The sequence below is a fragment of the Macaca nemestrina genome, chromosome 10 (assembly GCF_043159975.1).
Source record: "Macaca nemestrina isolate mMacNem1 chromosome 10, mMacNem.hap1, whole genome shotgun sequence".
NCBI classification, from domain to species: Eukaryota; Metazoa; Chordata; class Mammalia; order Primates; family Cercopithecidae; genus Macaca; species Macaca nemestrina.
In genome coordinates this window covers 22,141,830-22,165,750 of record NC_092134.1, presented here as the reverse complement: position 1 = coordinate 22,165,750, position 23,921 = coordinate 22,141,830, and the positions used below count along the sequence as shown (strand labels likewise).

General features: G+C 47.1%; 1 protein-coding gene across 13 annotated transcripts in view; it reads left to right on the top strand.

Moving 5' to 3' along the window:
* The window catches only part of LOC105493409 (cut like homeobox 2), a 318,739-nt gene that overhangs the window by 88,299 nt on the left and 206,519 nt on the right, over positions 1 to 23,921 (top strand). The window contains exon 1 of one of the 13 annotated variants that reach the window (XM_071071096.1): positions 2,271 to 2,381. The exons of the other annotated variants lie outside the window; for them this stretch is intronic. The gene's annotated coding sequence lies outside the window, so the exon portion shown is untranslated. Of the gene's footprint in view, positions 1 to 2,270; positions 2,382 to 23,921 lie in introns of those variants that run through there. 13 annotated transcript variants of the gene reach the window in all.

The window sequence follows — 23,921 nt, the reverse complement described above, 5'->3', positions numbered from 1 at the left end:
CATTAAACATGAACATGGAACTTAAACTGGGAGGCAGATTCTGAAGTAAATGTATTTTTTCTTTCTTTTTTTTTTTTTTTTTTTGAGACAGATTCTTGCTCTATCGCCCAAACTGGAGTGCTATGGTGCCATCTTGGCTCACTGCAACCTCCGCCTCATGGGTTCATGCGATTCTCATGCCTCAGCCTCCTGAGTAGCTGGGAGTACAGGTGTGTGCCACCACACCCAGCTGGTACAGGTGGGGGTTTCATCATGTTGGCCAGGCTGGTCTCGAACTCCTGGCCTCAAAGGATCCGCCCACCTCTGCCTCCCAAAGGGCTGGGATTACAGGTGTGAGCCACTATGCCCAGCCAATAAACATATTTTCTATAAATAGTACTTTACCCAGTAATTGAACTTTTAAGAAAAACAGGGTTTTAAGATAATTTTTCCTCCATTGAAAAATGACTGTATAAGTTATAGGCCACAGATGCTTTCATGGGAGCTGTCATTATAGGTATGAATCTGACAGTTCTTGAATGCAGAGGCATTTGGGGTAAGGTCTTGCCTTCCCAAATTCTTAGGTAACTGTTCAAGAGCCCCTTCCACTGAGACCTAAAATACATGTGCTATTTCCAGGTGCTACGAGTTCTCAAAAACAAATCACTCTTAGGAGGTTAAATTCCGTTTCCACAGCTCATATCAAAACACCATCCTCCATCCCTCATGCAGTCCCCTGCTGGAAGTTTCTGGTTCGACTGGCTGACTGCTCTGTGGTCTAAATATAGCCATTTAAAAAGAAGATTACGGCCCGTCCACCTGGGACTGCCAAAAAGCCTTTCACGAGAACTCTTGAAAGCCTGATGCCTTTAATCCTCAACTTTAATTTAAAATAAAGAAATCTTCTCAACTCATATTCCATTTTCTACATTCTCTCCCCCACCCGTCCTCCATGACAGATCTTTTAATTTCCCCCACCCTACCTTTCATTACCGAGGAATAAGACTCTTTACAAGTAGTTTCTAGAGTAAGGATGGGCTAAGCTGTTTTAATTTCTTGCAAGGATGTTTTTATAGAAGAAAATCAAGTCAACACTCAAGAGTATACACAGCCCTTTATGGAGATGGAGAGAATTAATCAGGCCAGAAAGTTCGGAATATAAAATGGGACGGGGGAGGGGAAGGATGTTTCATCAAACCGAACTGCTCTGGGAGATGCAAAGATAAAAGGATTTCCCTCTCCGAGTGCCTTAAATATTGGCAGGCAGTAGGGTCAAGATTTTTTCTTTTGTTGTTATGGAAAGCCATACAGATAATTAATGCTGTTGAAAGAAGATTGTTCTGTTGGCGTCTGCGAGGCTGGCCCCCTAGTCTGGGATCTTCTGGAAAGAAACAAGTCAGGGAAAAAAGTTATGCACCAGGGGAGATCCTGCCAATTTGCACGAGCAATAAATAACGTCCAGAGAGCAAACAGCCACCGGCTAGTTCCTCGTGGCTGCAGATATTTGATATGGGGACATAAGTCAGTGCGTGCAGTGAACTTCAAATGGGGCAGGGGACTGACCCACCCTGCCCTGTCACAGGCTGCTTCTTTTAAACAATAATTATTAAAGAAAGGAAGTTGCAACAGAAGTCCAGGAAGGTTATGCATTGGCTTTGATATTTACAGTTTTTATTTCTTCCTGGATGGATAACTCCTGCTGTAATTTAATAGGCAGGAAATGTTTGATCGCCTCGTTGGATGTCCGATGCAGCCACAAGGTCTGGGAGTCCTGGCCGGGCCTGCTGGCCCCAGGAGCCTTCCGTGTCTCTGGCTGATACAGTCCTAAAGGGACTCAGAAAACTCAATAAACCCCAACGTGATAACAGAAATAGCTAATGTTTAGCCGGCACATAGTTTCTTTCTTTCTTTTTTTGAGACAGGGTCTGCCTCTGTCGCCCAGGCTGGAGTGCAGTGGTGCCATCATGGCTCACTGCAACCTCCACCTCCCTGGATCAAGTGATTTTCATGCCTCAGCCTCCTGGGTAGCTGGGATTACAGGTGAGCACCACCATGCCCTGCTAATTTCTTTGTATTTTTAGTAGATACAGGGCTTTGCCATGTTGGCCAGGCTGGTCTCAAACTCCTGGTTTCAAGCAATCCACCCATCTTGGCCTCCCAAAGTGCTGGGATTACAGGCATGAGCCACCACGCCTGGCCATTACCAGGCACTTTGTATGTGTTGGATTGCATGCATTTTCTACACATTAGCTCACTTAATCTTTTTTTTTTTTTTTTGAAACGGGGTCTCACTTTGTTGCCCAGGCTGGAGTGCGGTGGCACGATCATGAATCACAGCAGCTTCTACCTCTCAGGCTCAAGCGATCCTCGCACCTCCACCTCCCGAGTAACTGAGACTACAGGTACATACCCCCACACCTGGCTAATTTTAGTATTTTTGGTAGAGACAGGGTTTCACTATGTTGCCCAGGCTAATTTCAAACTCCTGAGCTCAAGCAGTCCCCTTGCCTTGGCCTCCCAAAGTGCTGGGATTACAGATGTGAGCCACCATGCCCAAACAAACTTAATCATCTTAAAACCCACAGAGAGTGATGCTCCTTTTGGTCCCCTTGTATCAATAAGGAAACAGGCTCAGATGGGGTAAAACACAGCTAGCAAAAGTCAGAACTGGGATTTGAACCCAGGTAGCCTGGCTCTAGTCAACATTTTTTCCTAGTTGCAGTGAAAGTCACATAACATAAAATTAACCATTTCAGAGTGAACAATTCAGTGGCATTTAGTACATTCATAGTGTTGTGCCACCATCACCACTATCTAGATCCCAAACATTTTTATTCCTCCAAAAAGGAAACCACATACCGCTGAGCAGTGTAGGGGCCAGGGGAGACTTCCTCTTCACCCTCTGAAGGTTCCCTGAAAGTCAGTGGATGAAAGGCAAATTCATAGGAGAAAAGGCATACAGACTTGTTTGAACATAGTTTTACTGACATGGGAGCCTTCAGAATGAAGACCCAAAGATACAGGGAAAATTATTCATTGTTATGCTTAAGTTCAATCAAGTGTGGACAGCCATGTAGAAGTAGGATTGAACCAAAGATATGATGGGATGCTCAGACACTGAGTTGGGAAGCCCAGTAAAGCCTGTCTGTCTGGATTCTTCTTGGCCTCCATGCAGCCTGCCTGCCTTCTCCGTGTGAGGTGGGACCCTTTCTGGATTGGGGGTCTTAGGACCTACAATCTAACAAGGCAGGTCAGATCATTTCTTTACGGCCAGTTTTTATATAGAAAGGTGCTGGGAAGTTCAAGTAATGTTTTTAGGTTTTATGACTGGTTTGGGGAAAAAGGAGTTCTGATTTCTTTTTTTTTTTTTTCTTTTTCAACTTCTATTTTAGATTCAGGGGATACATGTGCAGGTTTGTTACCTGCTTATCTTGCCTGATGCTGAGGTTTCAGGTACAAATCCCATCACTCAGGTAATGAGTGTAGTGGCCAACAGTTGGTTTTTTAACCCTTGCTCCCCTCATTCCCTTCCCTTTCCAGGGGTCCCCAGTGTCTATTTTTGCCATTTTGATGTCCATGAGTACCTGATGTTTAGCTCCCACATACAGGTGAGAACATGCGGTATTTAGTCTTCTGTTCCTATGCCAATTTGCTTAGGAAGGGGCTCTGATTTCTAATGACTGGCCTTGAGGAATAGGATTCTAGTTTCTATGGCCAGTCTCAGAGAATGAGGGGCCAGAGACAGGAGAGCAGGAGAAGGCCAGAGAAGAACCTTTGCTTCTGAGACTGCTTGTGAGGCCTTCATTTTGGGGTCCATTTTCTGAGCCCTAATAGCAGCAACTCCCCATTCTCTCAGCCCCTGGGAGCCACCAGTTTACATTCCCTCTCTGTGCATTTACCTATACTGGAGAATTTTTTTTTTTTTTTTTTTTTTTTGAGACAGAGTCTTGCTCTATCGCCCAGGCTGGACCACAGTGGTGCGATCTCGGCTCACTGCAACCTCCGCCTCCCGGGTTCAAGCGATTCTCCTGCCTCAGCCACCTGAGTAGCTGGGATTACAGGCACGTGCCACCGCATCAGGCTAATTTTGTGTTTTTAGTAGAGACAAGGTTTTGCCATGTTGACCAGGCTGGTCTTGAACTCTTGGGCTCAGGTGATCTGCCCCCCTCAGCCTTCCAAAGTGCTGGGATTACAGGCATGAGCCACCACACCCGGCCTAGGTATTTCATATAAACAGAATCCTCCGCCGTGTAGCCTTTTATGTCTGGCGTCTTTCACTCAGCATCATGTTTTCAAGGTTCATCCATGTTGGCACATGGATCAGTACTTCATTCCTTTTTATGGTGGCATAATATTCCATTTCCATATTCCAATATTCCATTGCCTAGATAGATCACATTTTATGTATCCATTCATTTGTTGCTGGGGATGTGGCTTGTTTTTTCTTTTTGGCTGTTGCAAATAGTGCTGCTGTGGACATTTGGGTACAAGTATTTGTTTGAACACCTGTTTTCAGTTCTTTGGGGTATGTACCTAAGTGTGGAGTTGCTGGGTCGTACAGTAATTTTATGCTGCACTTTTTGAGGAACCACTAGATATATTCAGAGTTGATGCTCTTAACCACCACACTCTGCCATGGCTGAAACCCTGCTACCCCTCAAGTAGTGTGCAGGGTGGTTTTGGAAGGAAGCTATTGAGACTTGTGTTTTGGGGGCACTTCTGGCTTTTTGTCCTGGGTGCAGGGGAACATTCATTCATTCATTTATTCATTCATCAAATGTATTTTGAGCACTTTGTGGTAAATACTATACCAGTGCTGAGGATTGTGCATTGGGGAACACATTCATAGTTGCTACATTTAAACCCCACAGTCTAGAGGAAGAGAGGACATGTGAGACAGGAACTGCAAACTCAAATTCCTGCAGATTCCCCATGGGTAGGATGATGAGGGAAACAGAGCAGATGTGAGGCTTTAGGGAGTGGTGGAGACTGAGGCTAATTAGAGAATGGGCACTCAGGCAAATGGCTCTGAGGATTGCCAGACAGGAATGCAAGCACAGTGTGGTCAGATCTTCCTGTTTTTTTCAGAGAAAATGAAAATTTAGATCTTTATGTAAAATATCTGATATTTAAGATAATGCAGAAACTAAACGAAATACATCTGCAAAGGCCAAATGGGCCACTGGGTTATGAACTATATTAGGGTTCTCCAGAAAAACAGATTCAACACGATGTATTATGTTTGTGTATGTGTGGAGTGGTGGGGGGGAATTTATTATAAGGAATTGGTTCCTGTGATCCTGGAGGCTGAGAAGTCCCAAGATGATCTTCTTCTTTTTTTTTTTTTTTTCAAAAGATAGAGTCTCGCTCTGTTGCCCAGGCTGGAGTGCAGGAACACGATGTTGGCTCACTGCAACCTCTGCCTCTCAGGTTCAAGAAGTTCTCCTGCCTCAACCTCCCGAGTAGCTGGGATTACAGGCATGTGCTACCATGCCTGGCTAATTTTTTTTTTTTTTTTTTTTTTTTGAGACAGAGTCTTGCTCTGTCGCCCAGGCTGGAGTGCAGTGGTACAGTCTCGGCTCACTGCAAGCTCCGCCTCCCGGGTTCCCACCATTCTCCTGCCTCAGCCTCCCTAGTAGCTGGGACTACAGGCGCCCGCCACCACGTCTGGCTAATTTTTTGTATTTTTAGTAGAGACGGGGTTTCATCATGTTAGCCAGGAGGCTGGCTAATTTTTATGTTTTCAGTAGAGACGGGGTTTCACCATGTTGGCCAGGCTGGTCTCAAACTCCTGACCTCAAGTGATCCACCCACCTTTGCCTCCCAAAGTGCTGGGATTACAGGCAGAAATCCCAAGATCTGAGTCAGCGAGCTGGAGACCCAGGAGAGCTGATGGTGTAATTCCACTCTGAAGGCCAGCAGGCTCAAGAACCAGGAAGAGTCAGTGTTTCAGTTCCAGTCTGAAGGCAGGAAACGACTGCTGTCCTGGCTCAAGTAGACAGGCAGGAGGAACTTGCTCTTACTCGAGGGAGGGTCCGTGTTTTTGTTCTGTTCAGGCTGTCAGCTGATTGGAAGAGGCCCACTCACATTAGGAAGGGCTGCCTGCTTTACTTGGTCTTCTGACTCGAATGTTCATCTCATCTGGAGGCCCCCTCACAGACACTTCCAGAATAATGTTTGGCCAAATATCTGGGTACCCCATGACCCAGTCAAGCTGACACATAAAATTGACCGTCACAAGTCCACCCCTTGTCAACTTGGCACCCATATGCATCTCCTTAAACCATGTTTAATCTCCAAGTAAAGATAATAACAAGGTTGTAATCCCACCTAACGTGATATAACTATCCTGTTTACAACCAAAAATGCACTAACTCCTTCCCTGGAAGAGGAAGTAAGTCCTTCAGTGATGTTTACTCTTTTCCTTGATACCCAACAGCTTAAATACTATGATGTAAAATTAACAATATTCAAATACCGTAATATAAAGTCAGCACATCTTATGGTACCTAATAAGGGAATGAGAAGAAAGAAAACAAACATAATTGCTTAATATATATCTTTATACACACACACACAACAAAATAAGGGGGAAATACTCATGAAAATGACAGTCCTCAGTTCTGTAGCTGATCACGTGGTCATAGCTGGTCTTTATAACTACTTTCTTCCACTTTGGGATTCCCACTCCATATTCCCTTGGCCTTTGGCAAACAACTCAACTGGTCATGGTTCTTTACCTGGGCAAGTGACCCAACTTTCATTCCTGAAGGGTCTGTGCCATTAGCAGTCCTGCCTGGACTGGGTTGTAGTTTTCCATTGACCCTAGTTAGTCACAGGGCATGGTAAAACCAAGGGATCTCCTACATATTCCAGGCATTCTTTCTTACCCCCATTGTAGCCTAGTTGTCCAGTGACCCTCTGATAGTCAGGGTCATCACATCAACCAGCACAGTAACTCTCTTCTTTGCCTGTTGTTCAGAGGCATGAGAATCCTAAAGTGGCCAGCTGGCAGTCTTAACTTCCTTTTCAGTGGAATAATTGTATCTCCTAGTAGAAACAGTCTTTTCTCTGGAACTAAGACCTCTAGAACAGCAAAGCATAAGGCCACAGGAACAAGAAGCAAACATTTCACTAGTGGCTCTTCACAGCTGTATTAGTCTGTTCTCATGCTGTAAGAGACATACCTGAGACTGGGTAATTTATAAAGGAAAGAAGTTTAATGGACTCACAGTTCCACGTGGCTGGGAAGGCCTCACAATCATGGCAGAAGGTGAATGGGGAGCAAATGCACGTCTTACATGGTGACAAGAAAGAGAGCTTGTGCAGGGAAACTCCCATTTTTAAAACCATCAGGTCTTGTGAGACTTATTCACTATCACAGTATGGGGGAACTGCCCCCATGATTCAGTTCTCTCCACCTGGCCCTGCCCTTGACACGTGGGGGTTATTACAATTCAAGGTGAGATTTGGGTGGAGACACAGAGCCAAACCATATCAGTGGGTAACAGTGAGTGGTGCTACTCCCACTTCCATCTCTTAATTCCTGGATCACAGGCTTCTTCCTGAAATTTTCTTGTCACCAATTTTCCAATTATGTTCCTTCCAAGTCCCTGATCATCTGACCAAACCACTAACCACAGCCCATCCATTGCTATAGAATTGCAGGACTGGCCATTTCTCCTTCTAAGCCAAGTAAACAACTAGGGGCACTGCTTAAGGTTCTGTCCACTGGGAAGATTTCCCTTCACTGCAGTCCTTCAGGGATGTCCCAGGAAGGAGCTGTCTGCTTGCCAGTGGTGCCTACAGATATCCTGGAGGACCATCTGTAAACCAGGTCCGGGTCTTTTCTTCTGTCAATTGATCGTAGGGAATTCCCCATGAGACCATAGGTGCAGGCTGGGAGAGAGAAGGCAGTGCAGCATGAATGGGGACCATGGGCATTTGGGCCACTTCTTCATGTAACTTATGGTGCCTTCAAGGCTTGCTTGGACCCAGTCACATATATACCACACCATTTGATGATGGAATGCTGCTGTGCATGCCCATCTTTATAGCTTGGAGGGTCAGATGAGACCCAGTTCATGATGAGTAGCTCAGAGCACAGGGTCATTTGGGGGCCCATGGTCAAGCATTCAATCTCCACTAAGGCCCAGTAGCAAACCAAGAGCTGTTTCTCAAAAAGAAAGCAGTTATCTGTAGATGATATAGGACCTTACTCTAGAATCCTAAGGGCTTGCACTGTGATTTATCCAGATAGGGGCCTGTCAGAGACTCCAAATAGCATCCTTATCTGCCACTGACACCTCGGGCACCATGACATCTGCTGGGTCATATGGCCCAAGTAGCAGAGCAGCTTTCACAGCAGCCTAGACCTGTTGCAGAGCCTTCTCCTATTTTGGGTCCTACTCCAAACTGGCAGCTTTTCAGGTCACTCCATACATGAGTATGGGTGGCATGAGGACTATGTTGGCTCCCAAATCCAAAGAGGCCCACTAGGCATTTTGTCTCTGTTTCGGTTGCAGGACTAACAAGATGCAACTTCTTCCCCTTAAAGGGCTCCACATGCCCCCACACTGTGGAGCCCTAGACATTTCACTGAGGTGGAAGGCTGCTGAATTTTTGTTAGATTTATTTTCCACCTTCTGGCATGCAAATGTCTTACCAATAAGTCTAGGATCATTGGCAGTTCTTGCTCACAAGCTCCAATAAGCATACTGTCATCAGTGTCATGGGCTAGGGTGAAATCTTGTGGAGAGGAAAGGTGATCAAGGTCCCTGCAAACCAAATGATGACATAGAGCCAGAGAGTTGCTGTACCTGAGCTAGGATAGTGAAGGTGTGTTGCTGGCCTTGCCAGCTGAAAGCACAATGCTTCTAGTGGGCCTTATGGAAAGAGTTGGAGAACAAGGCCTTTGCCAGATCAATAGCTGCATACCAGGTCCCAGGAGATTGAGGCAATGAAACCACATCTGCAATTGGATGTGGTACAGCAGCTGCATTTGGAGCCACCACCTGGTTAATCTTACAGTAATTCACTGTCATTCTCTGAGATCCATCTGTCTTCTACATAGGCCAAATCGGCAAGTTGAGTGGGGATGTGGTGGCAGTCACCACCCCAATCTTTCTAGTCCCTTATAGTGACACTAATCTCAGCCAACCCTCTAGGAATGCAGGATTACTTTTGGTTTACTAATTTCCTACATAGAGGCAGTTCTCGTGGCCTTTACTTGGCCTTTCCCACCGTAATAGCACTCACTCCACAGGTCAGGGAACCAGTGTGGGGACTATGCTGCCTGCTGGGTATGTCTGTTTCAATTATGCATTCCAGAACTGGGAAATAACCATAGAATGCATTTGGGGCCCCACTCAGGCCCGCTGTGAGATGAACCTGAGCTAAAACTCTATTGATCACCTGACCTCTATAAGCCCCTACTCTGACTGAAGGGCTAAAGTGACATTTTGGGTCTCCTGGAATCAATGTCAGTTCTGAGCCAGTGTCCAGTAGTGACTGAGTGTTCTGATTACTTCCTTTTCCCCAGTGCACAGTCACTCTGGTAAAAGGCAACAGGTTCCTTTGTGGGAGACTGGGAGAAAAATGAAGAGTATAAACTTCTGGCAGTATACCAAGGTCCTCCCTTAAGGGGACCCGGCCTCCTTTTCATTCAAAGGGTTCTGGGTCTATAAATTGTCTCCAGTCTGTAAATTGATTGAGGGGCTGTGACACTCTGTTTTTATGATTCAGGTTAAACTTTTGATCCCTTGATCTAGAACTTTACTGCTCATACAGATCAAGTAAGAATTTAGTAGGTTTCCTCTCTACTTCACTTCTAGGAACACCATTACCAACTAGTCAATGTCATAGGTCTGTGTGATTACACTATTCTGATTGCTGTTTTGACGCTGCTGTCTGTTACAGTGAGTGTCCCCACTTGGCCCCTGCCATTCCAGGATCCAGTTACACCCTTTGTATTTAGGTTTCCAAATTCAGTGACCCCAGTTCCCACGGTAAGGATTGGCTTACAGAGAAGAATGGTCTCAGAGCTCTTCAAGGATGATGCGGCTCCCCCAAAAAATTTGTTTCTCACCGTGTTGGTTGATAGTCATGTCTTCTGGTTCTTCCCAGTGTAGGTGTGTAGGTCTTAAATAACAAATCCACTCTACTGTCCCAGTCTTCCTAGGTCCTTGAATCTCTTCCTTTTAGATTAAACCAAGGCAGTTTTGGCATCTCCCTCTCCCTCACTGTGAGCCACCTTTTGGTCCGTGTTTCAGCCCAACCAACCCAACAAATGGTTAGAACCCTTTCTAACTCCTAGGCTGCAACAGTAAATGTAGAACCTCTGCTTAGTGTGCCCATATCCATAAATTTAGCCTGATTCAATGTTATGTTCCTTCCACCATTATCCCACACCCATTGCCAGGCATATTCCCCAGATTTCTATCTTACGAATTAGAAAACTCAAGTCATTCTTTTGGAGTGTAGCACACCTCATGGGTCATGTTTTTTTATCCCTCCTGTATTAGTTCGTTTTCACCCTGCTGATAAAGACATACTTGAGACTGGGAAGAAAAAGAAGTTTAATTGAACTTACAGATCCACATGGCTGGGGAGGCCTCAGAATCATGGCAGGAGGCAAAAGGCACTTCTTACATGGTGGCAGCAAGAGAAAAAGGAAGAAGCAAAAGCAGAAACCCCTGATAAACCCATCAGATCTTGTGAGATTTATTCACTATCATTAGAATAGCATGGGAAAGACCAGCCCCCGTGATTCAGTTACCTCCCCCTGAGTCCCTCCCACAACACATGGGAATTCTGGGAGATACATTCAAGTTGAGATTTGGGTTGGGGCACAGCCAAACCATATCATTCCACCCCGGCCCCTCCAAATCTCACGTCCTCTCATTTCAAAACCAATCATGCCTTCCCAACAGTCTCCCAAAGTCTTAACTCATTTCAGAATTAACCCAAAAGTCCACAGTCCAAAGTCTCATCTGAGACAAGGCAAGTCCCTTCCACCTATGAGCCTATAAAATCAAAAGCAAGCTAGTTACTTCCTACATGCAATGGAGGCACAGGTATTAGGTAAATACAGCCATTCCAAATGAGAGAAATTGGCCAAAACAACAGGGTTACAGGGCCCATGCAAGTCTGAAATCCAGCAGGGCAGCCAAATTTTAAAGCTCTAAACTGATCTTCTTTGACTCCAGGTCTCACATCCAGGTCATGCTGATGTAAGAGGTGGCTTCCCATGGTTTTGGGCAGCTCCACCCCTGTGACTTTGCAGGTACAGCCTCCCTCTCGGCTGCTTTCACGGGCTGGCATTGAGTGTCTACAGCTTTTCCAGGCTCACAGTGCAAGCTGTCAGTGGATCTACCATTCTGGGGTCTGGAGGACAGTGGCCCCCTTCTCACAGCTCCACTAGGCAGTGCCCCAGTAGGGACTCTGTCAGGGGGCTCCCATCCCACATTTCCCTTTTGCACCGCCCTAACAGACGTTCTCCATGAGGGCCCTGCCCCTGCAGCAAACTTTTGCCTGGGCATCCAGGCATTTCTATACATCTTCTGAAATCTCGATGGAAGTTCCCAAACCTCAATTCTTGACTTCTGTGTGCCTGCAGGCTCAACACCATGTGGAAGCTGCCAAGGCTTGGGGCTTCCGCCCTCTGAAGCCATGGCCTGAGTTGTACACTGGCCCCTTTCAGCCATGGCTAGAGCGGCTGGGACACAGGGCACCAAGTCCTTAGGCTGCACACAGCATGGGGACCCTAGACCCAGCCCATGAAACCACTTTTTCCTCCTGGGCCTCTGGGCCTGTGATGGGAGGGGCTGCTGTGAAGGTCTCTGACATGACCTGAAGACATTTTCCCCATGGTCATGGGGATTAACATTAGGCTCCTTGCTACTTATGCAAATTTCTGCAGCTGGCTTGAATTTCTCCCCAGAAAATTGACTTTAATCTTTTCAATTGCATCATCAGGCTGCAAATTTTCTGAATTTTTATGCTCTCTTTTTTTTTTTTTTTTGAGATAGAGTCTCACTTTGTCACCCAGGTTGGAGTGCAGTGGCGCAGCCTCGACTAACCACAACCTCCTCCTCCCAGGTTCAAGCAATTCTCCTGTCTCAGCCTCCCAAGTAGCTGGGATTACAGGCATCCACACCAGCCCAGCTAATTTTTCTATTTTTTAGTAGAGATGGGGTTTCACCACGTTGGCTAGACTGGTCTCGAACTCCTGACCTCAGGTGATCCACCTGCCTCAGACTCCCAAAGTGCTGGGATTACAGGCATGAGCCACTGTGCCTGGCCTCTTTCCCTTTTAAGATGGAATGCTTTTAACAGTACCGAAGGCACATTTTGAATGCTTTGCTGCTTAGAAGTTTCTTCTGCCAGATACCCTAAATCATCTCTCTCAAGGTCAAAGTTCCACAAATCTCTAGGGCAGGGGCAAAATGCTGCCAGTCTCTTTCCTAAAACATAACACACCTTTGCTCCAGTTCCCCACAGGATCCTCATCTCCATCTGAGACCACCTCATCCTCAACCTTATTGTTCATATCACTATCAGCATTTTTGTCAAAGCCATTCAACAAGTCTCTAGGAGGTTCCAAACATTTCCACATTTTCCTGTCTTCTGAGCCGTCCACTGTTCCAACCTCTGCCTGTTACCCAGTTCTAAAGTCGCTCCGACATTTTCAGGTATCTTTTCAGCAGCACCCCACTCTACTGGTACCAATTTACTATATTAGTTCGTTTTCACACTGCTGATAAAGACATACCCAAAACTGGGAACAAAAAGAGGTTTCATTGGACTTACAGTTCCACATGGCTGGGGTGGCCTCAGAATCATGGTGGGAGGCAAAAGGCACTTCTTACATGCCAGTGGCAAGAGAAAAGATGAGGAAGAAGCAAAAGCAGAAACCCCTGATAAACCCATCAGATCTCATGAGACTTACTATCATGAGAATAGCACAGGCCCCCATGATTCAGTTACCTCCCTCTGGGTCCCTCCCACAACATGTGGGAATTCTGAGAGACAAAATTCAAGTTAGATTTGTTTGGGGGCACAGCCAAACCATATCACCTCCCCTTTAGGGGCCTGCTGGGAATTCAGTCTAGTTACAAGTCTAGAAGCAAAGAAGTGGTTGGGGGCGGGGGTCTTCAGGAGACTTAGGATTGTCTTGCATGGCAGCTACCTCAGGGGAGGCTGTAACAGTTTCCCCAGGCAATGCAGGGTTAGTTCCCTCAGCAGGAGGTGGAGAGGCCACCCCAGCTGGTGGCGGGGAAACTTCTTCCACTGGCAAGGAAGACTCAGAGTTTAGGGGCTGAGTGTGTCCAGCTTCACCAGGGTCTTCCCACCTGTCCCCATCCTAACTTTCAGAGTTCCATTCCATCACAGTCAATGCCCTCACTTTAGCAGTAGACACCCTACAAGGCTAGGAGTTCAACTTGCTTGTAATCCAGCCAGTCACAGAATGAGATTCTGGGTGTGATTTTCATCAATCTCAGCCCTGCAGCTACAGGAGATTAGAGTCTCCCTCAGGGCATGCATGGAAGCTTTCAGGCCATTTATGTGGCACTTGAGCTGGTAACTTAAATCTCTAAACTCATCCTTTTCTTTCCCCATTGTGTCCAGAGACATTAGGAGCAACCAGCCAATGTCACTGTATTCCTAGTTTGCCAAAAATGTTTCAAAGTATCTGGCATATCAAGTGGGCCTTAAAAAAGAAAGTATTATAGACACGGTTGCCCACACGCTTGCTCTTTATCAGTGGTTGATTTGGAATATCCATCATAAATAGTTTGCATATCTCTATTAGGGAATAAACACCATGGACTATCAACGTTCTCTTTAGTACTGGAAATAGTCATTAGCATCTTTATAGCTAATTAAATTAGAGAGCCAACCCCAGAAATCCCAAAACTATGTCTGAAAACTCATCCTTAAAATTCTATTCCTCTCGGCCGGGCGCGGTGGCTCAAGCCTGTAATCCCAGCACTTTGGGAGGCTGAGACAGGCGGATCACAAGGTCAGGAGATCAAGACCATCCTGGCTAACACGGTGAAACCCCGTCTCTACTAAAAAATACAAAAAACTAGCTGGGCGAGGTTGCGGGTGCCTGTAGTCGCAGCTACACGGGAAACTGAGGCAGGAGAATGGCGTAAACCTGGGAGGCGGAGCTTGCAGTGAGCCGAGATCCAGCCACTGCATTCCAGCCCAGGTGACAGAGCAAGACTCCGTCTCAAAAAAAAAAAAAAAAATTCTATTCCTCTCTAACCACTCCTGGTACCAAAATCTGTATTAGTCAGGGTTTTCCAGAGAAACAGAACCAATAAGATCTCTCTCTCTCTCTCTCTGTCTCTGTCTCTCTGTGTGTGTGCTGCTGGTGTAGTCAAACCAAATATGTACCTAGAGCAGTGTAAGCTGACACAGGTGGGAAGGAGATTCCCAGGGAGACCAGTTGAATTTTGCCTGGAGAGGTCAAGGAAGACTCCATGGAGGAGGTGACACTGAGCTGTGTTGTGAAGGATAAAAGAGGGTTTACCAGAAATCTGGGTGGAAAAGGGAACTCCAGGCAGAAGGACCATGTGTGCTTGGATTCCTACAGCTAGTTCAGTGTGACCTAAACACAGGGTACATGTGGGGACATGACAGGGACATGTCTGGAGAGTGGGGCAAGGGATTTTCCCTTGAGGGCCACAGAAGCCATTCAGGGCTTTGAGCAGAGCAGTGGCTGGGGTTCAATTGTGTACTAGAAAGACTGCTCTGGGAACTGTTGATTGAGCACCTGCTGTGTGCCAGGCCCTGGAGTTTCAGTGGTGAGACAGGAAAGGTCCATCTGGAGCTCTATTTTAGAGAGAAAGACTGTAAATAATAAAAAGGTATGTGTGTGGTCAGTCCACAGTGATAAGTGCTATGGAGAAAATGAAAGAGAAGAAAGAATGGGGTGCAGGGGAGGGTGGGGTGTGGGACAGGAAGAGCTCATGCAGTTTTAAATAGAGTTTCACTGAGACAGTGACATTCGCACCTTTGAAGGATTTGAATAAGGCAGCCATGAGGATATCAGGGGAAAGGGCATTCCTAGCTGAGTGAACCACCAATGCAAAATGTAAAATGGTGCAGCTGCTGTGGGAAGCAGTTTGATGGTTTCTCAGTAAGTTAAACATAGACTTAACCATGTGACCCAGCAATTCTGCTCCTGGGAATATACCCCCCAAAATTGAAAACAGGTGCTCCAACCAAAACATGTACACAAATGTTCACAGCAGCACTATTCACACTAGCCAAAAGGTGGAACCAACCCACATGTCCATCAGCTCATGAATGGATAAACATAATGTGGTCTGTCCATACAATGGAATATTATTCAGCCACGAAAAAGAATGCGTCTCTGACACAGGCTGCAACACAGACGCGCCTCAAACACAATGCTGATTAAAAGAGGCCAGGCACTCCATTTATACAAAATGTCCAGAACAGAAAAATCCATAGAGACAGAAAGCAGATTAGTGCTTTCCGGGGGCTGGAGAAAGGAGAATGGGAAACAGATACTTGCTGGGTCTTGGGGTGATGAAATGTTTGGAAACTAGATGGAGGCAATGGTTGTACAATATTGTGAATGTACTAGTAAGTACCACTGAATTACATGCATTCAGATATGAATGTGCACTCCTACAATTAGTGTCTGGTTGACTGAAGGAGGAGTGAGGGGGCAGGTGGGTGTGGGGCCCCGGGTAAGGACTTCAGTCTTTGCTCTGAGTGGGCTGGGAGCCTCCAAGGTTTGGAGTGAAGGGGTGAGGTCATTGACTCCGGCAGCCACATGGGGAACAGGCCTAAGGGGTGTATACTGGAGCCGGGACCCCATGAGGAGGATGCAGGAACATCACGTGTTCCTGCACGCGATGACGGGGGAGGGAATGGCGGAGTGAGAAGTGATGCAATTCTCTTAGAATATAAAGATGGAGACAACAAGACTTGCACGTGGGAAGTGAGAGAGAGAGAGCGGAGTCCACAATTTGGCCTGTGCTATGGGAGGATGGAGCTGCCCTTTCCCGAGATGGCGGTGCCTGGCAGAGAAGAGGATGGATGGACCCAGGTGGGGTCTCTGCTTTGGGGCCAGAGGGGGCTGCTGCATTGACCTCGCCAGACCCGATAGGGGCAAGGCCTCTTGATAGGGAGACCCCAGCTGCATTTGAGCAGCCTCTGGAAAAATTGCAGGTGCAGCAGGACTAGGAGATTTTGTGTCCAGAAATAAAATGACAGGCACATCTATGAAGCCCTCAGCTCTTGGTTGGGCACTGTGCTGAGAGCCCTTTGCCCTTCTTCTCATTTAATTGATGCAGCGTCCCCTGGTGGTGGCTACAGTTATTAACCTATTATACAGGTAGGTGTGGAAGGCTCAGAGAGATTTGCCCAAGGTCACCCAGCAAGTAAGTGGCCAGCCAAGGTTTCGATCTCTGGGAGCCTGGCTCCAAGACCTAGCCATTTGTCAGAAGTTATTGCCTTCCAGGACTGGAAGGGTCAATGCCTTTGAAGTCAGTGCAGGAACGTACAGGGTCTCAGTAAACAGTCTCAGGTGGCTGAGGCAGGGGAGGGTGTATGTGTCAAGATTTGGTCTAAGAGGCCGGTTGCCGTGGCTCACGCCTGTAATCCCAGCACTTTGGGAGGCTGAGGCGGGTGGATCACGAGGTCAGGAGATCGAGACCATCCTGGCTAACATGGTGAAATCCCGTCTCTACTAAAAATACAAAAAATAAGCCGGGCGTGGTGGCGGGCGCCTGTAGTCCCAGCTATTCGGGAGGCTGAGGCAGGAGAATGGCGCGAACCTGGGAGGCGGAGCTTGCAGTGAGCCGAGATGGGGCCACTGCACCCCAGCCTGGGCGACGGAGCGAGACTCCGTTTCAAAAAAATAAAAACTAAAATAAAAATAATTTTAAAAAGATTTGGTCTAAGAATCTGCTGTTTATTTTTTGTCTTTTTTTTTTATTATTATTTTTTTGAGACAGGGTCTCACTCTGTTGCCCAGGCTGGAGTGCAGTGGCACAATCTTGGCTCACTTCATCCTCTGCTTCCCAGGCTCAAACAATTCTCCAGCCTCAGCCTCCTGAGTAGGTGGGACCACAGGCACAAGCCACCACACCTGGCTAAATTTTTGTATTTTTTGTAGAGATGGCCATCTTGGCCATGCTGGTCTCAAACTACGGAGCTCAAAGTGATCCCCCTGCCTGGGCCTCCCATAGTGCTGGGATTACAGGCATGAGCCACCACTCCCATCCAAAATCCACTGTAAAGGGACACTTTAAAGCCCACTGTAAAGTCCACTGTAAAGGGACAGAGGCAAGAGAAATATTGACCAAGTTGGTCTTAGTGCTCTCACCTCTCTTCTGCTGATGTTGTTATTGTTGTTGCTGTTGTTAAATATAATTGAAATCAGACACTTTGGGGGAAGGTAAAGTCTGAAGGGGAAATGGTAGAGCATTACTAGAGGTTATTTCTGAATGATGGGATTTTTACAAACTTTATTATTTAATTTTTTTTGAGACAGAGTCTCACTGTGTCACCCAGGCACAAGTGCAGTGGCCCAATCACAGCTCACTACAGTCTCAACCTCCCCAGGCTCAGGTGATTCTCCCACCTCCTGAGTAGTTGGGACTCTAGGTACATGCCACCATGCCCAGCTAATTTTTAAATTTTTTTTCATAGAGATGGGGTCTCACTATGTTGCCCAAGCTGGTCTCGAACTTCTGGCTCCAAGCGATCCTCTTATCTTGGCCTCTCAAAGCCCTGGGATTATAGGCATGAACCAGTCACCACGCAGAGCCCACCCAGAATTTGCTTAGGGGTGAGCATGGGGCAGGAATGAAGCACTGGACCACAACTTCCCTGCCCTGACATTGATGGCAGAACAGTGGAACAAGCTCTGGTCATGATAGAATCAGGTCACCTGAGTCCAGCCCTGCTGTCTGGCTTTGGGCAAGTGTCTTAACTTCTCTAGGCATCTGGAAAGAGACTGTATGGGTAGACCATGTGACGGCTCTAGCCTGGGCTGCTGAAAAAGTCGGGGTTCCAGCTGTAGGGACCCCTACTCCCATCCCCTTTACCCCTCCCACAGAGGATCCGCCACTGCCAGGATGGCCGAGGGGAGGGGCTTGGCATGAGGACCAGCAGATGCCAGTCTCGCTCCACGCACAGATGTATCTGCCAGTTTCTGATGGGGAGAAGTGATCTGGGAGTCGCTCACTTCATTGATAATTAAATTCAAATTAAGAGAGATTTGCATTTATCAAAAGCCTGTTTGACAAGGTGTCACTGTTCCCATCCAGCACTCGGGCGCTGGGGAGCCAGCAGGAGGAGGTGCAGCCACGTGGGGGTGGGGAGAGAGGAGGGTTGGGGTAGAGGAGAGGGGAGAACAGCAGAGAGGCTGCCTGTCAGCCCTTCGTTATTCCAGAGGGTCGCGGCTCCATGGTAAGTGGAAGGAAATGCTGTGTGGCCTCGGTCGGGCTGCTTGACCTTTCTGAGCCTCAATTTCCTCCTGGCAGCCCCCAGGGTCTCCTTTCTCCATGGACTGCTACCATTTGGCTTCTGCTTAGGCACGGAATCCCCCATCCCTGCCACCCTTCTTGGTTGAATGCTAGGAAGGAGAGCCATAGAATCTCCAGGGGACATTGTTGGTGGCCCACCCAGACCCCTCTGCCAGGCAGCACCCATCCCCGCTGTGACTTGGCTGTTCTGTTCTCCAGGGGATTGCAAGATGTTCCATCCCATTCCACCCTAGAGGCAGCCCACAGTCCCTGAGTGACTTGATTCAGGGGAAGAGTAAAAGCCTGGACCCCTTCCCTCAAGTTGGGACTACACTATGCTACCATTCACCCCACACAACTCCCAGGGGCGACACTGGATTCTCGCTGAACCCACATTTTCACCCAACTCCTCTCCTGCCCCCGCCTGCTTCCCTTACTTCTGTCAGCTTCCTCTTGAGGGCATATCCCCTCGCCCAGAAGTCACTAGCCCCCAGATCCCCATCTCAGCCCTCGGAGATCCCGACCCAAGACAGAATCCCATCTGGACTCCAGGCCCGTCTTTGATCGCCGCATGACCTCTAGCAGGTTGTTAAACTCCCTGAGCCTCAGGGACTTCGTGGGGGACAGGGGGATAAGATAGCCCTTACTCTTTGGGATGGTCTACGAGGACCAAAGGATATGATGGATTTGACATTTCTTCTTGTAAACCAGAAGGTTTCATGTAACTGGAGGCTTTCTTTGGACATGAGAGAAAGATCCTGCTGGCCCGAGTGGTCCACAAGTGCTCAGTAGGAGGAGAATGGATGGGGTTTGGGAGAGAAAGGAGAGGGGTATGTGATGGGGACATTTTCTGACTTGCTGGCCTGGGATGAGCTGCAGAAAGTGGATGAACCACAAATGGCATTTGTGGCAAAGGTTTGAGCAATGGGCCTATGTTCAGAAATAATGGTGGTCGAGGTTTTGGTCACTGAGATCGTTATTTTTCCAGCACTGCATTGGGACAAATACTTTCCAACCCCTCAGAGGAGGCTCTTCTAAGGCAGCAGGCATTTCTGGCTTTATCTGATCCAGCATTATCTCAGCCCCAGCCAGCTGCTATTCCTCCTTGGAAGGCCTTTGTATCATGAACACCCGATTGACAAAAATCTGCTACACAATGTGGATGAACAAAGGAATAGTTGTATGCACTGCATACAGTTCATCCATTCCTTCCATGGGGCTGAGCTTCCCAAGGTCGTGGCAACTAGGATAAACGTTCAGGACAGTTTTCGCCCAAGAACTGCCTACTGTGTCAAAGGTGTACCCACCTTCACTCTGCCCGAGAGCCACTTGGACTTACAGGTCCAGATGTTAAAATCAGACAAACTCAGGTGCAAATCGAAACTTAGCCCTGAACTGGCCGTGTGACCTTGGGTAAGTCACTTCCCCTCTCTGAGCCCCCATCGCCTGCTCTATGAAATGGGGATATGAATGGGGGTGGTTAGGAGGAGCAGTGAGGCAGTTGTGGGACCTGTCCTACAGTGTAAATGTCAGTATTTGGCATTTCCAGTAACTTCTCTGTTCTTTTTCTTCCCTATGCTGGCTCCACTCCCTGTCCCTCACCGTGCTCCTTAAAGACATTTTTTCAGTGTTGAAACCTTCCAGGTCAGCGCTTCTTGCAAAAATAGCAAAATACTTGGGGTGAGCTGGAAACCCATTTAACAACTTTCTGAGGACCCCTGCAAGGCTATACAGGGACTTAATTTCCCAGGCAGAGGAGCGAGAACAGCAGGTCCTGGGGCCATTGATGGGGGACAATTGACAATTGAAGGCAACTCTCACTTTTTCATCAATACCATAGATTGAGCTAGCAGCGAAGTGATTTTCAGAGTTTTATTCTTTTTGTGAGTCACAGCACCACCTATCAAATTGAGCACCCCCTCTTGATCTAGGAATATTAGTATGGAGGATAATATTATTTTCCCGGCCATGGTGAAGGCAGGTCTTCAGAAGTACTCAGCTTCCAGCTTCATGGCTGGGTGCGTCCTTCTCTTTTATATTAATGGGTTTCATCCACTAGATGTTCTCCATTTACACGCGCAACTGGAAAAAAGCAGCAGCTAAATATAGCCCCTGCACAGGCAGGCTGCCGTGGTCCAAAGCTAGGGGAACAGGCAAAATCAGAATGGGGGTGGGGGGATTTGCAGCCTTTGTCACACTCCGGTTGAGACTCTAGGTCCTAACGTGACCTCAACAGCTGTGTTACCTTTGGCAGGTTACACCACCTCTCTGAGCTTCAGTTTTCCCCTCTCTAAAGTGGCATCATTTCTCTTGATGATATTTCAGGTTTATTTCCTTGCCTCAGTGTTCCCACCTGGGGATGATGCCTGAGAAGTGAGCAGGGAGCCTCAGGTGACGCCTGCAGGATATGTTTCTCTGGTCTCATTTTTTAGTGTCGTTCTGAAGATTGAGAGGAGATGGCATGTGAAGGGAGATGTTCTGTGTTGACCACCAAACTTTGAGATGAAGATGAATCACATAAAGCCAGAAATGCCCTCTGCCTTAGAAGAGTCGCCTCTGAGGGACTGGAAAGCATTTGTCCCAATGCAGGGCCAGAAAAATAACAATCTCAGTTATTTCTCAGGCCCTTAGAATTAAGACTACAGTTTAAATCCCCATCTTAGGTACAAATTAGGGACTCAGCGGCTTAGGTCAACACACACACACACACACATTCTTCTTGGTAGAGGTGTTCTTCCTTTTACTCTTCAAAGGAGACAATCTTTGGTGGCGGTTAAGAGACCTATGCCTGCCACTTACTTGTTCAGTAACCTGGATAAAGTATTTCCTGTCTCCAAACCTCAGTTTCCCCACCTGTAAAATGGGCACAGTGCTAACTCCTCAGACTAAACAAGATGAAAATTAAAATGATTGACATTTTTTGAGCACCCACTCTTTATCTGGCCCCATGCTAAGCCTCATCTAAGTATCTAAGCATCGAAGAACAGGCCCATTAGATAAGTACTGATATTATCCCTATGTTACAGGAGGGGAAAATGGAGACTCAGAGAGGGAGTGACATTTCCCCCAGGTCACACAACAAGTAAGTAGAGCCAGGACATAAACCCAACTCTGGGCAATTTCAAATCTTAGACGCTTTTGAGCTCCCAAGTCATGTGACCCCTGATGAATGTCAAGGTCTCAGTTCCATGCATGGTACCTAATAGGCACCCAGTAAATACTTGTTATGGTGACCATGACATTGATGGTGATGTTTGGAAAACTAGGCTGGGCAGTGGCTCACGCCTATAATCCTAGCACTTTGGGAGGTTGAGGTGGGCGGATCACTTGAGGCCAGGAGTTCGAGAGCAGCCTGGCCAACATGCGAAACTCTATCTCTTCTAAAAATACAAAAATTAACAGGGCGTGATGGTGGGCACCTATAATCCCAGCTACTCAGGAGGCTGAGGCAGGAGAATCACTTGAACCCTGGAGGTGGAGGTTACAGTGAGCTGAGATCGCACCACTGCACTCCAGCCTGGGTGACAGAGCGAGACTCCATCTCAAAAAAAAAAAAAAAAAAAAAAAAAGAAAACTTTTGCCTGGGGTCAGGAGAGTGGAATATAGGATGCCTTTCCTAGCAAGATTTATCATGGAAATTTGTAAATTTCCATTAGATTTCCAAATGGGAAGGATCATGCTGACATGAGCCACATGCAAAGTATGGCCCTCCAATTCAAAATAAAAGGGATGTATTTATATACCCACATCCTTACATTTTGGTATCTCAGAAACCAGGCAGAATATTGTGAGGCAATGTACAATGGCATAAAAGATCGTCCCAATTTAATCCATCTATCTAGTGTTCCATCTAATTACTATATTAGAAAAGTCTTCAGACCATGTATTGAACATTATAAATGGGAATAAAATGATTCTGGTAATGGCTTAATAAAACAGGTGAGGTAGCTCCGTCTGTCTGCCTGTATCCTTGGACCATGGCCAGATTGATTTGTCAGGGAAGGGAAAAAAAAAAAAGAAACAGAAATGGGCTTGTGTTGTTGCACTTTGGAGATTGTCTCCATTAGGGGCCTTTGATTTTATTCTTGTTTTTCCTTATGAGAAGTGCTTATCGGTTCCTTTTGTTAACAGCAAAATATGTAGAACTGATGGAAAAACTGACAGCAGCCGTTTCATATTTTATAAAGCCGCTCCCGGCTTGTAATTTGCTGGTTGGGATGAATCGAGGAACCCTGAAACTCCTGGTGAATTTGCAGCTGATGACTGCAGTCTCATTGGAGGGCGTGTGTAACTGCTGGGATTTTGCTGCTGTGGGGAGCTGCAAGCTGGGGGAGGCAGAGAGAGCTCAGGGTCAAGAAATGATGTGCCAATCACGGAGGGCTGGTGTCGCCCAATCAGAAGGGATCTGAGATCCTTGTGTATTAGATCGCCTTTTCTCCGAGTGCCTAGAAGGGTGTTTGCTTTTTTGGAATCTCTGAGGCCTTCTGTATATATCAAAAAAGGACTTCCCCCTTCTCTCTCTACAAATGCCCACTGTCTTTGCACTTTGTGCCATGAAGTCTCCTGTCCCCTTTCCTCAAGAGCTGCCATTGCTACTGAGACTTGACACATCCTGTCTGAATTTGCTCCTGGCTTCGGGGCTGGTATCCAGCAAGCAGCGACAGGAGGGCCACATGACTCCTTGGTGCAAATCCCTCCCAGCTTCCAAGGAGCTGCACTGGATGAAGGAGCAAAAAAACACCCTTCTCCCCTCAAGTACCTTGGGTGTTTCCAGTTCCAAACTCTAATTTCTGCCTCCGAGTAGACTAATATGCGGTGTCGGAGGTTAAATTCCAGCGCATCGAGGAGGTGCCCATTTTTCACAGAGCCCTGGCATTCGCACCAGGCGTCATCCACGTTGTCATGGCTACACAGACCCGGGACCCCAGAGACGGGAGCGCAGAATTAATGGCAGTCCCGAGTAAAGGATTCCTGTCTTGGCAAGGTTGATGGATTACATTGATGTACCATTTGTCATACTGTAATTGTTCTGGCAAATGTAATACCCACTAGTATAAACATTGTACTGCTTTGCTAATAAAACCCAAAATAGGGAGAGAAAGGATGATACAGTGTTATGCTCACTTAAAGAGACAATGCCGACTTTCCAAGTTGGAGCTCACTTCTTTTTCTGGAGACCTCGCCGCCTGATACCTTCTCCATCGATGTGCGTGCATGTGCTAATCACTTGTCTACCACCCGTCTTCCCTGCATGCCTGGCATGGGCCATCTGGGGTGTGTGGGGGGGGTTTTCTTGGAGGCTCTGGGGACTCAGTTTCCCTCTCTGTCAGCACCTCCCAGGATTCCTCTTGGGAGTTGTTGCGCAAAACCTCTTTGTGTTTCCTTGGTGCCTGCTTGGCATCACTAGCAGAGTCTGTTTATCTAAAC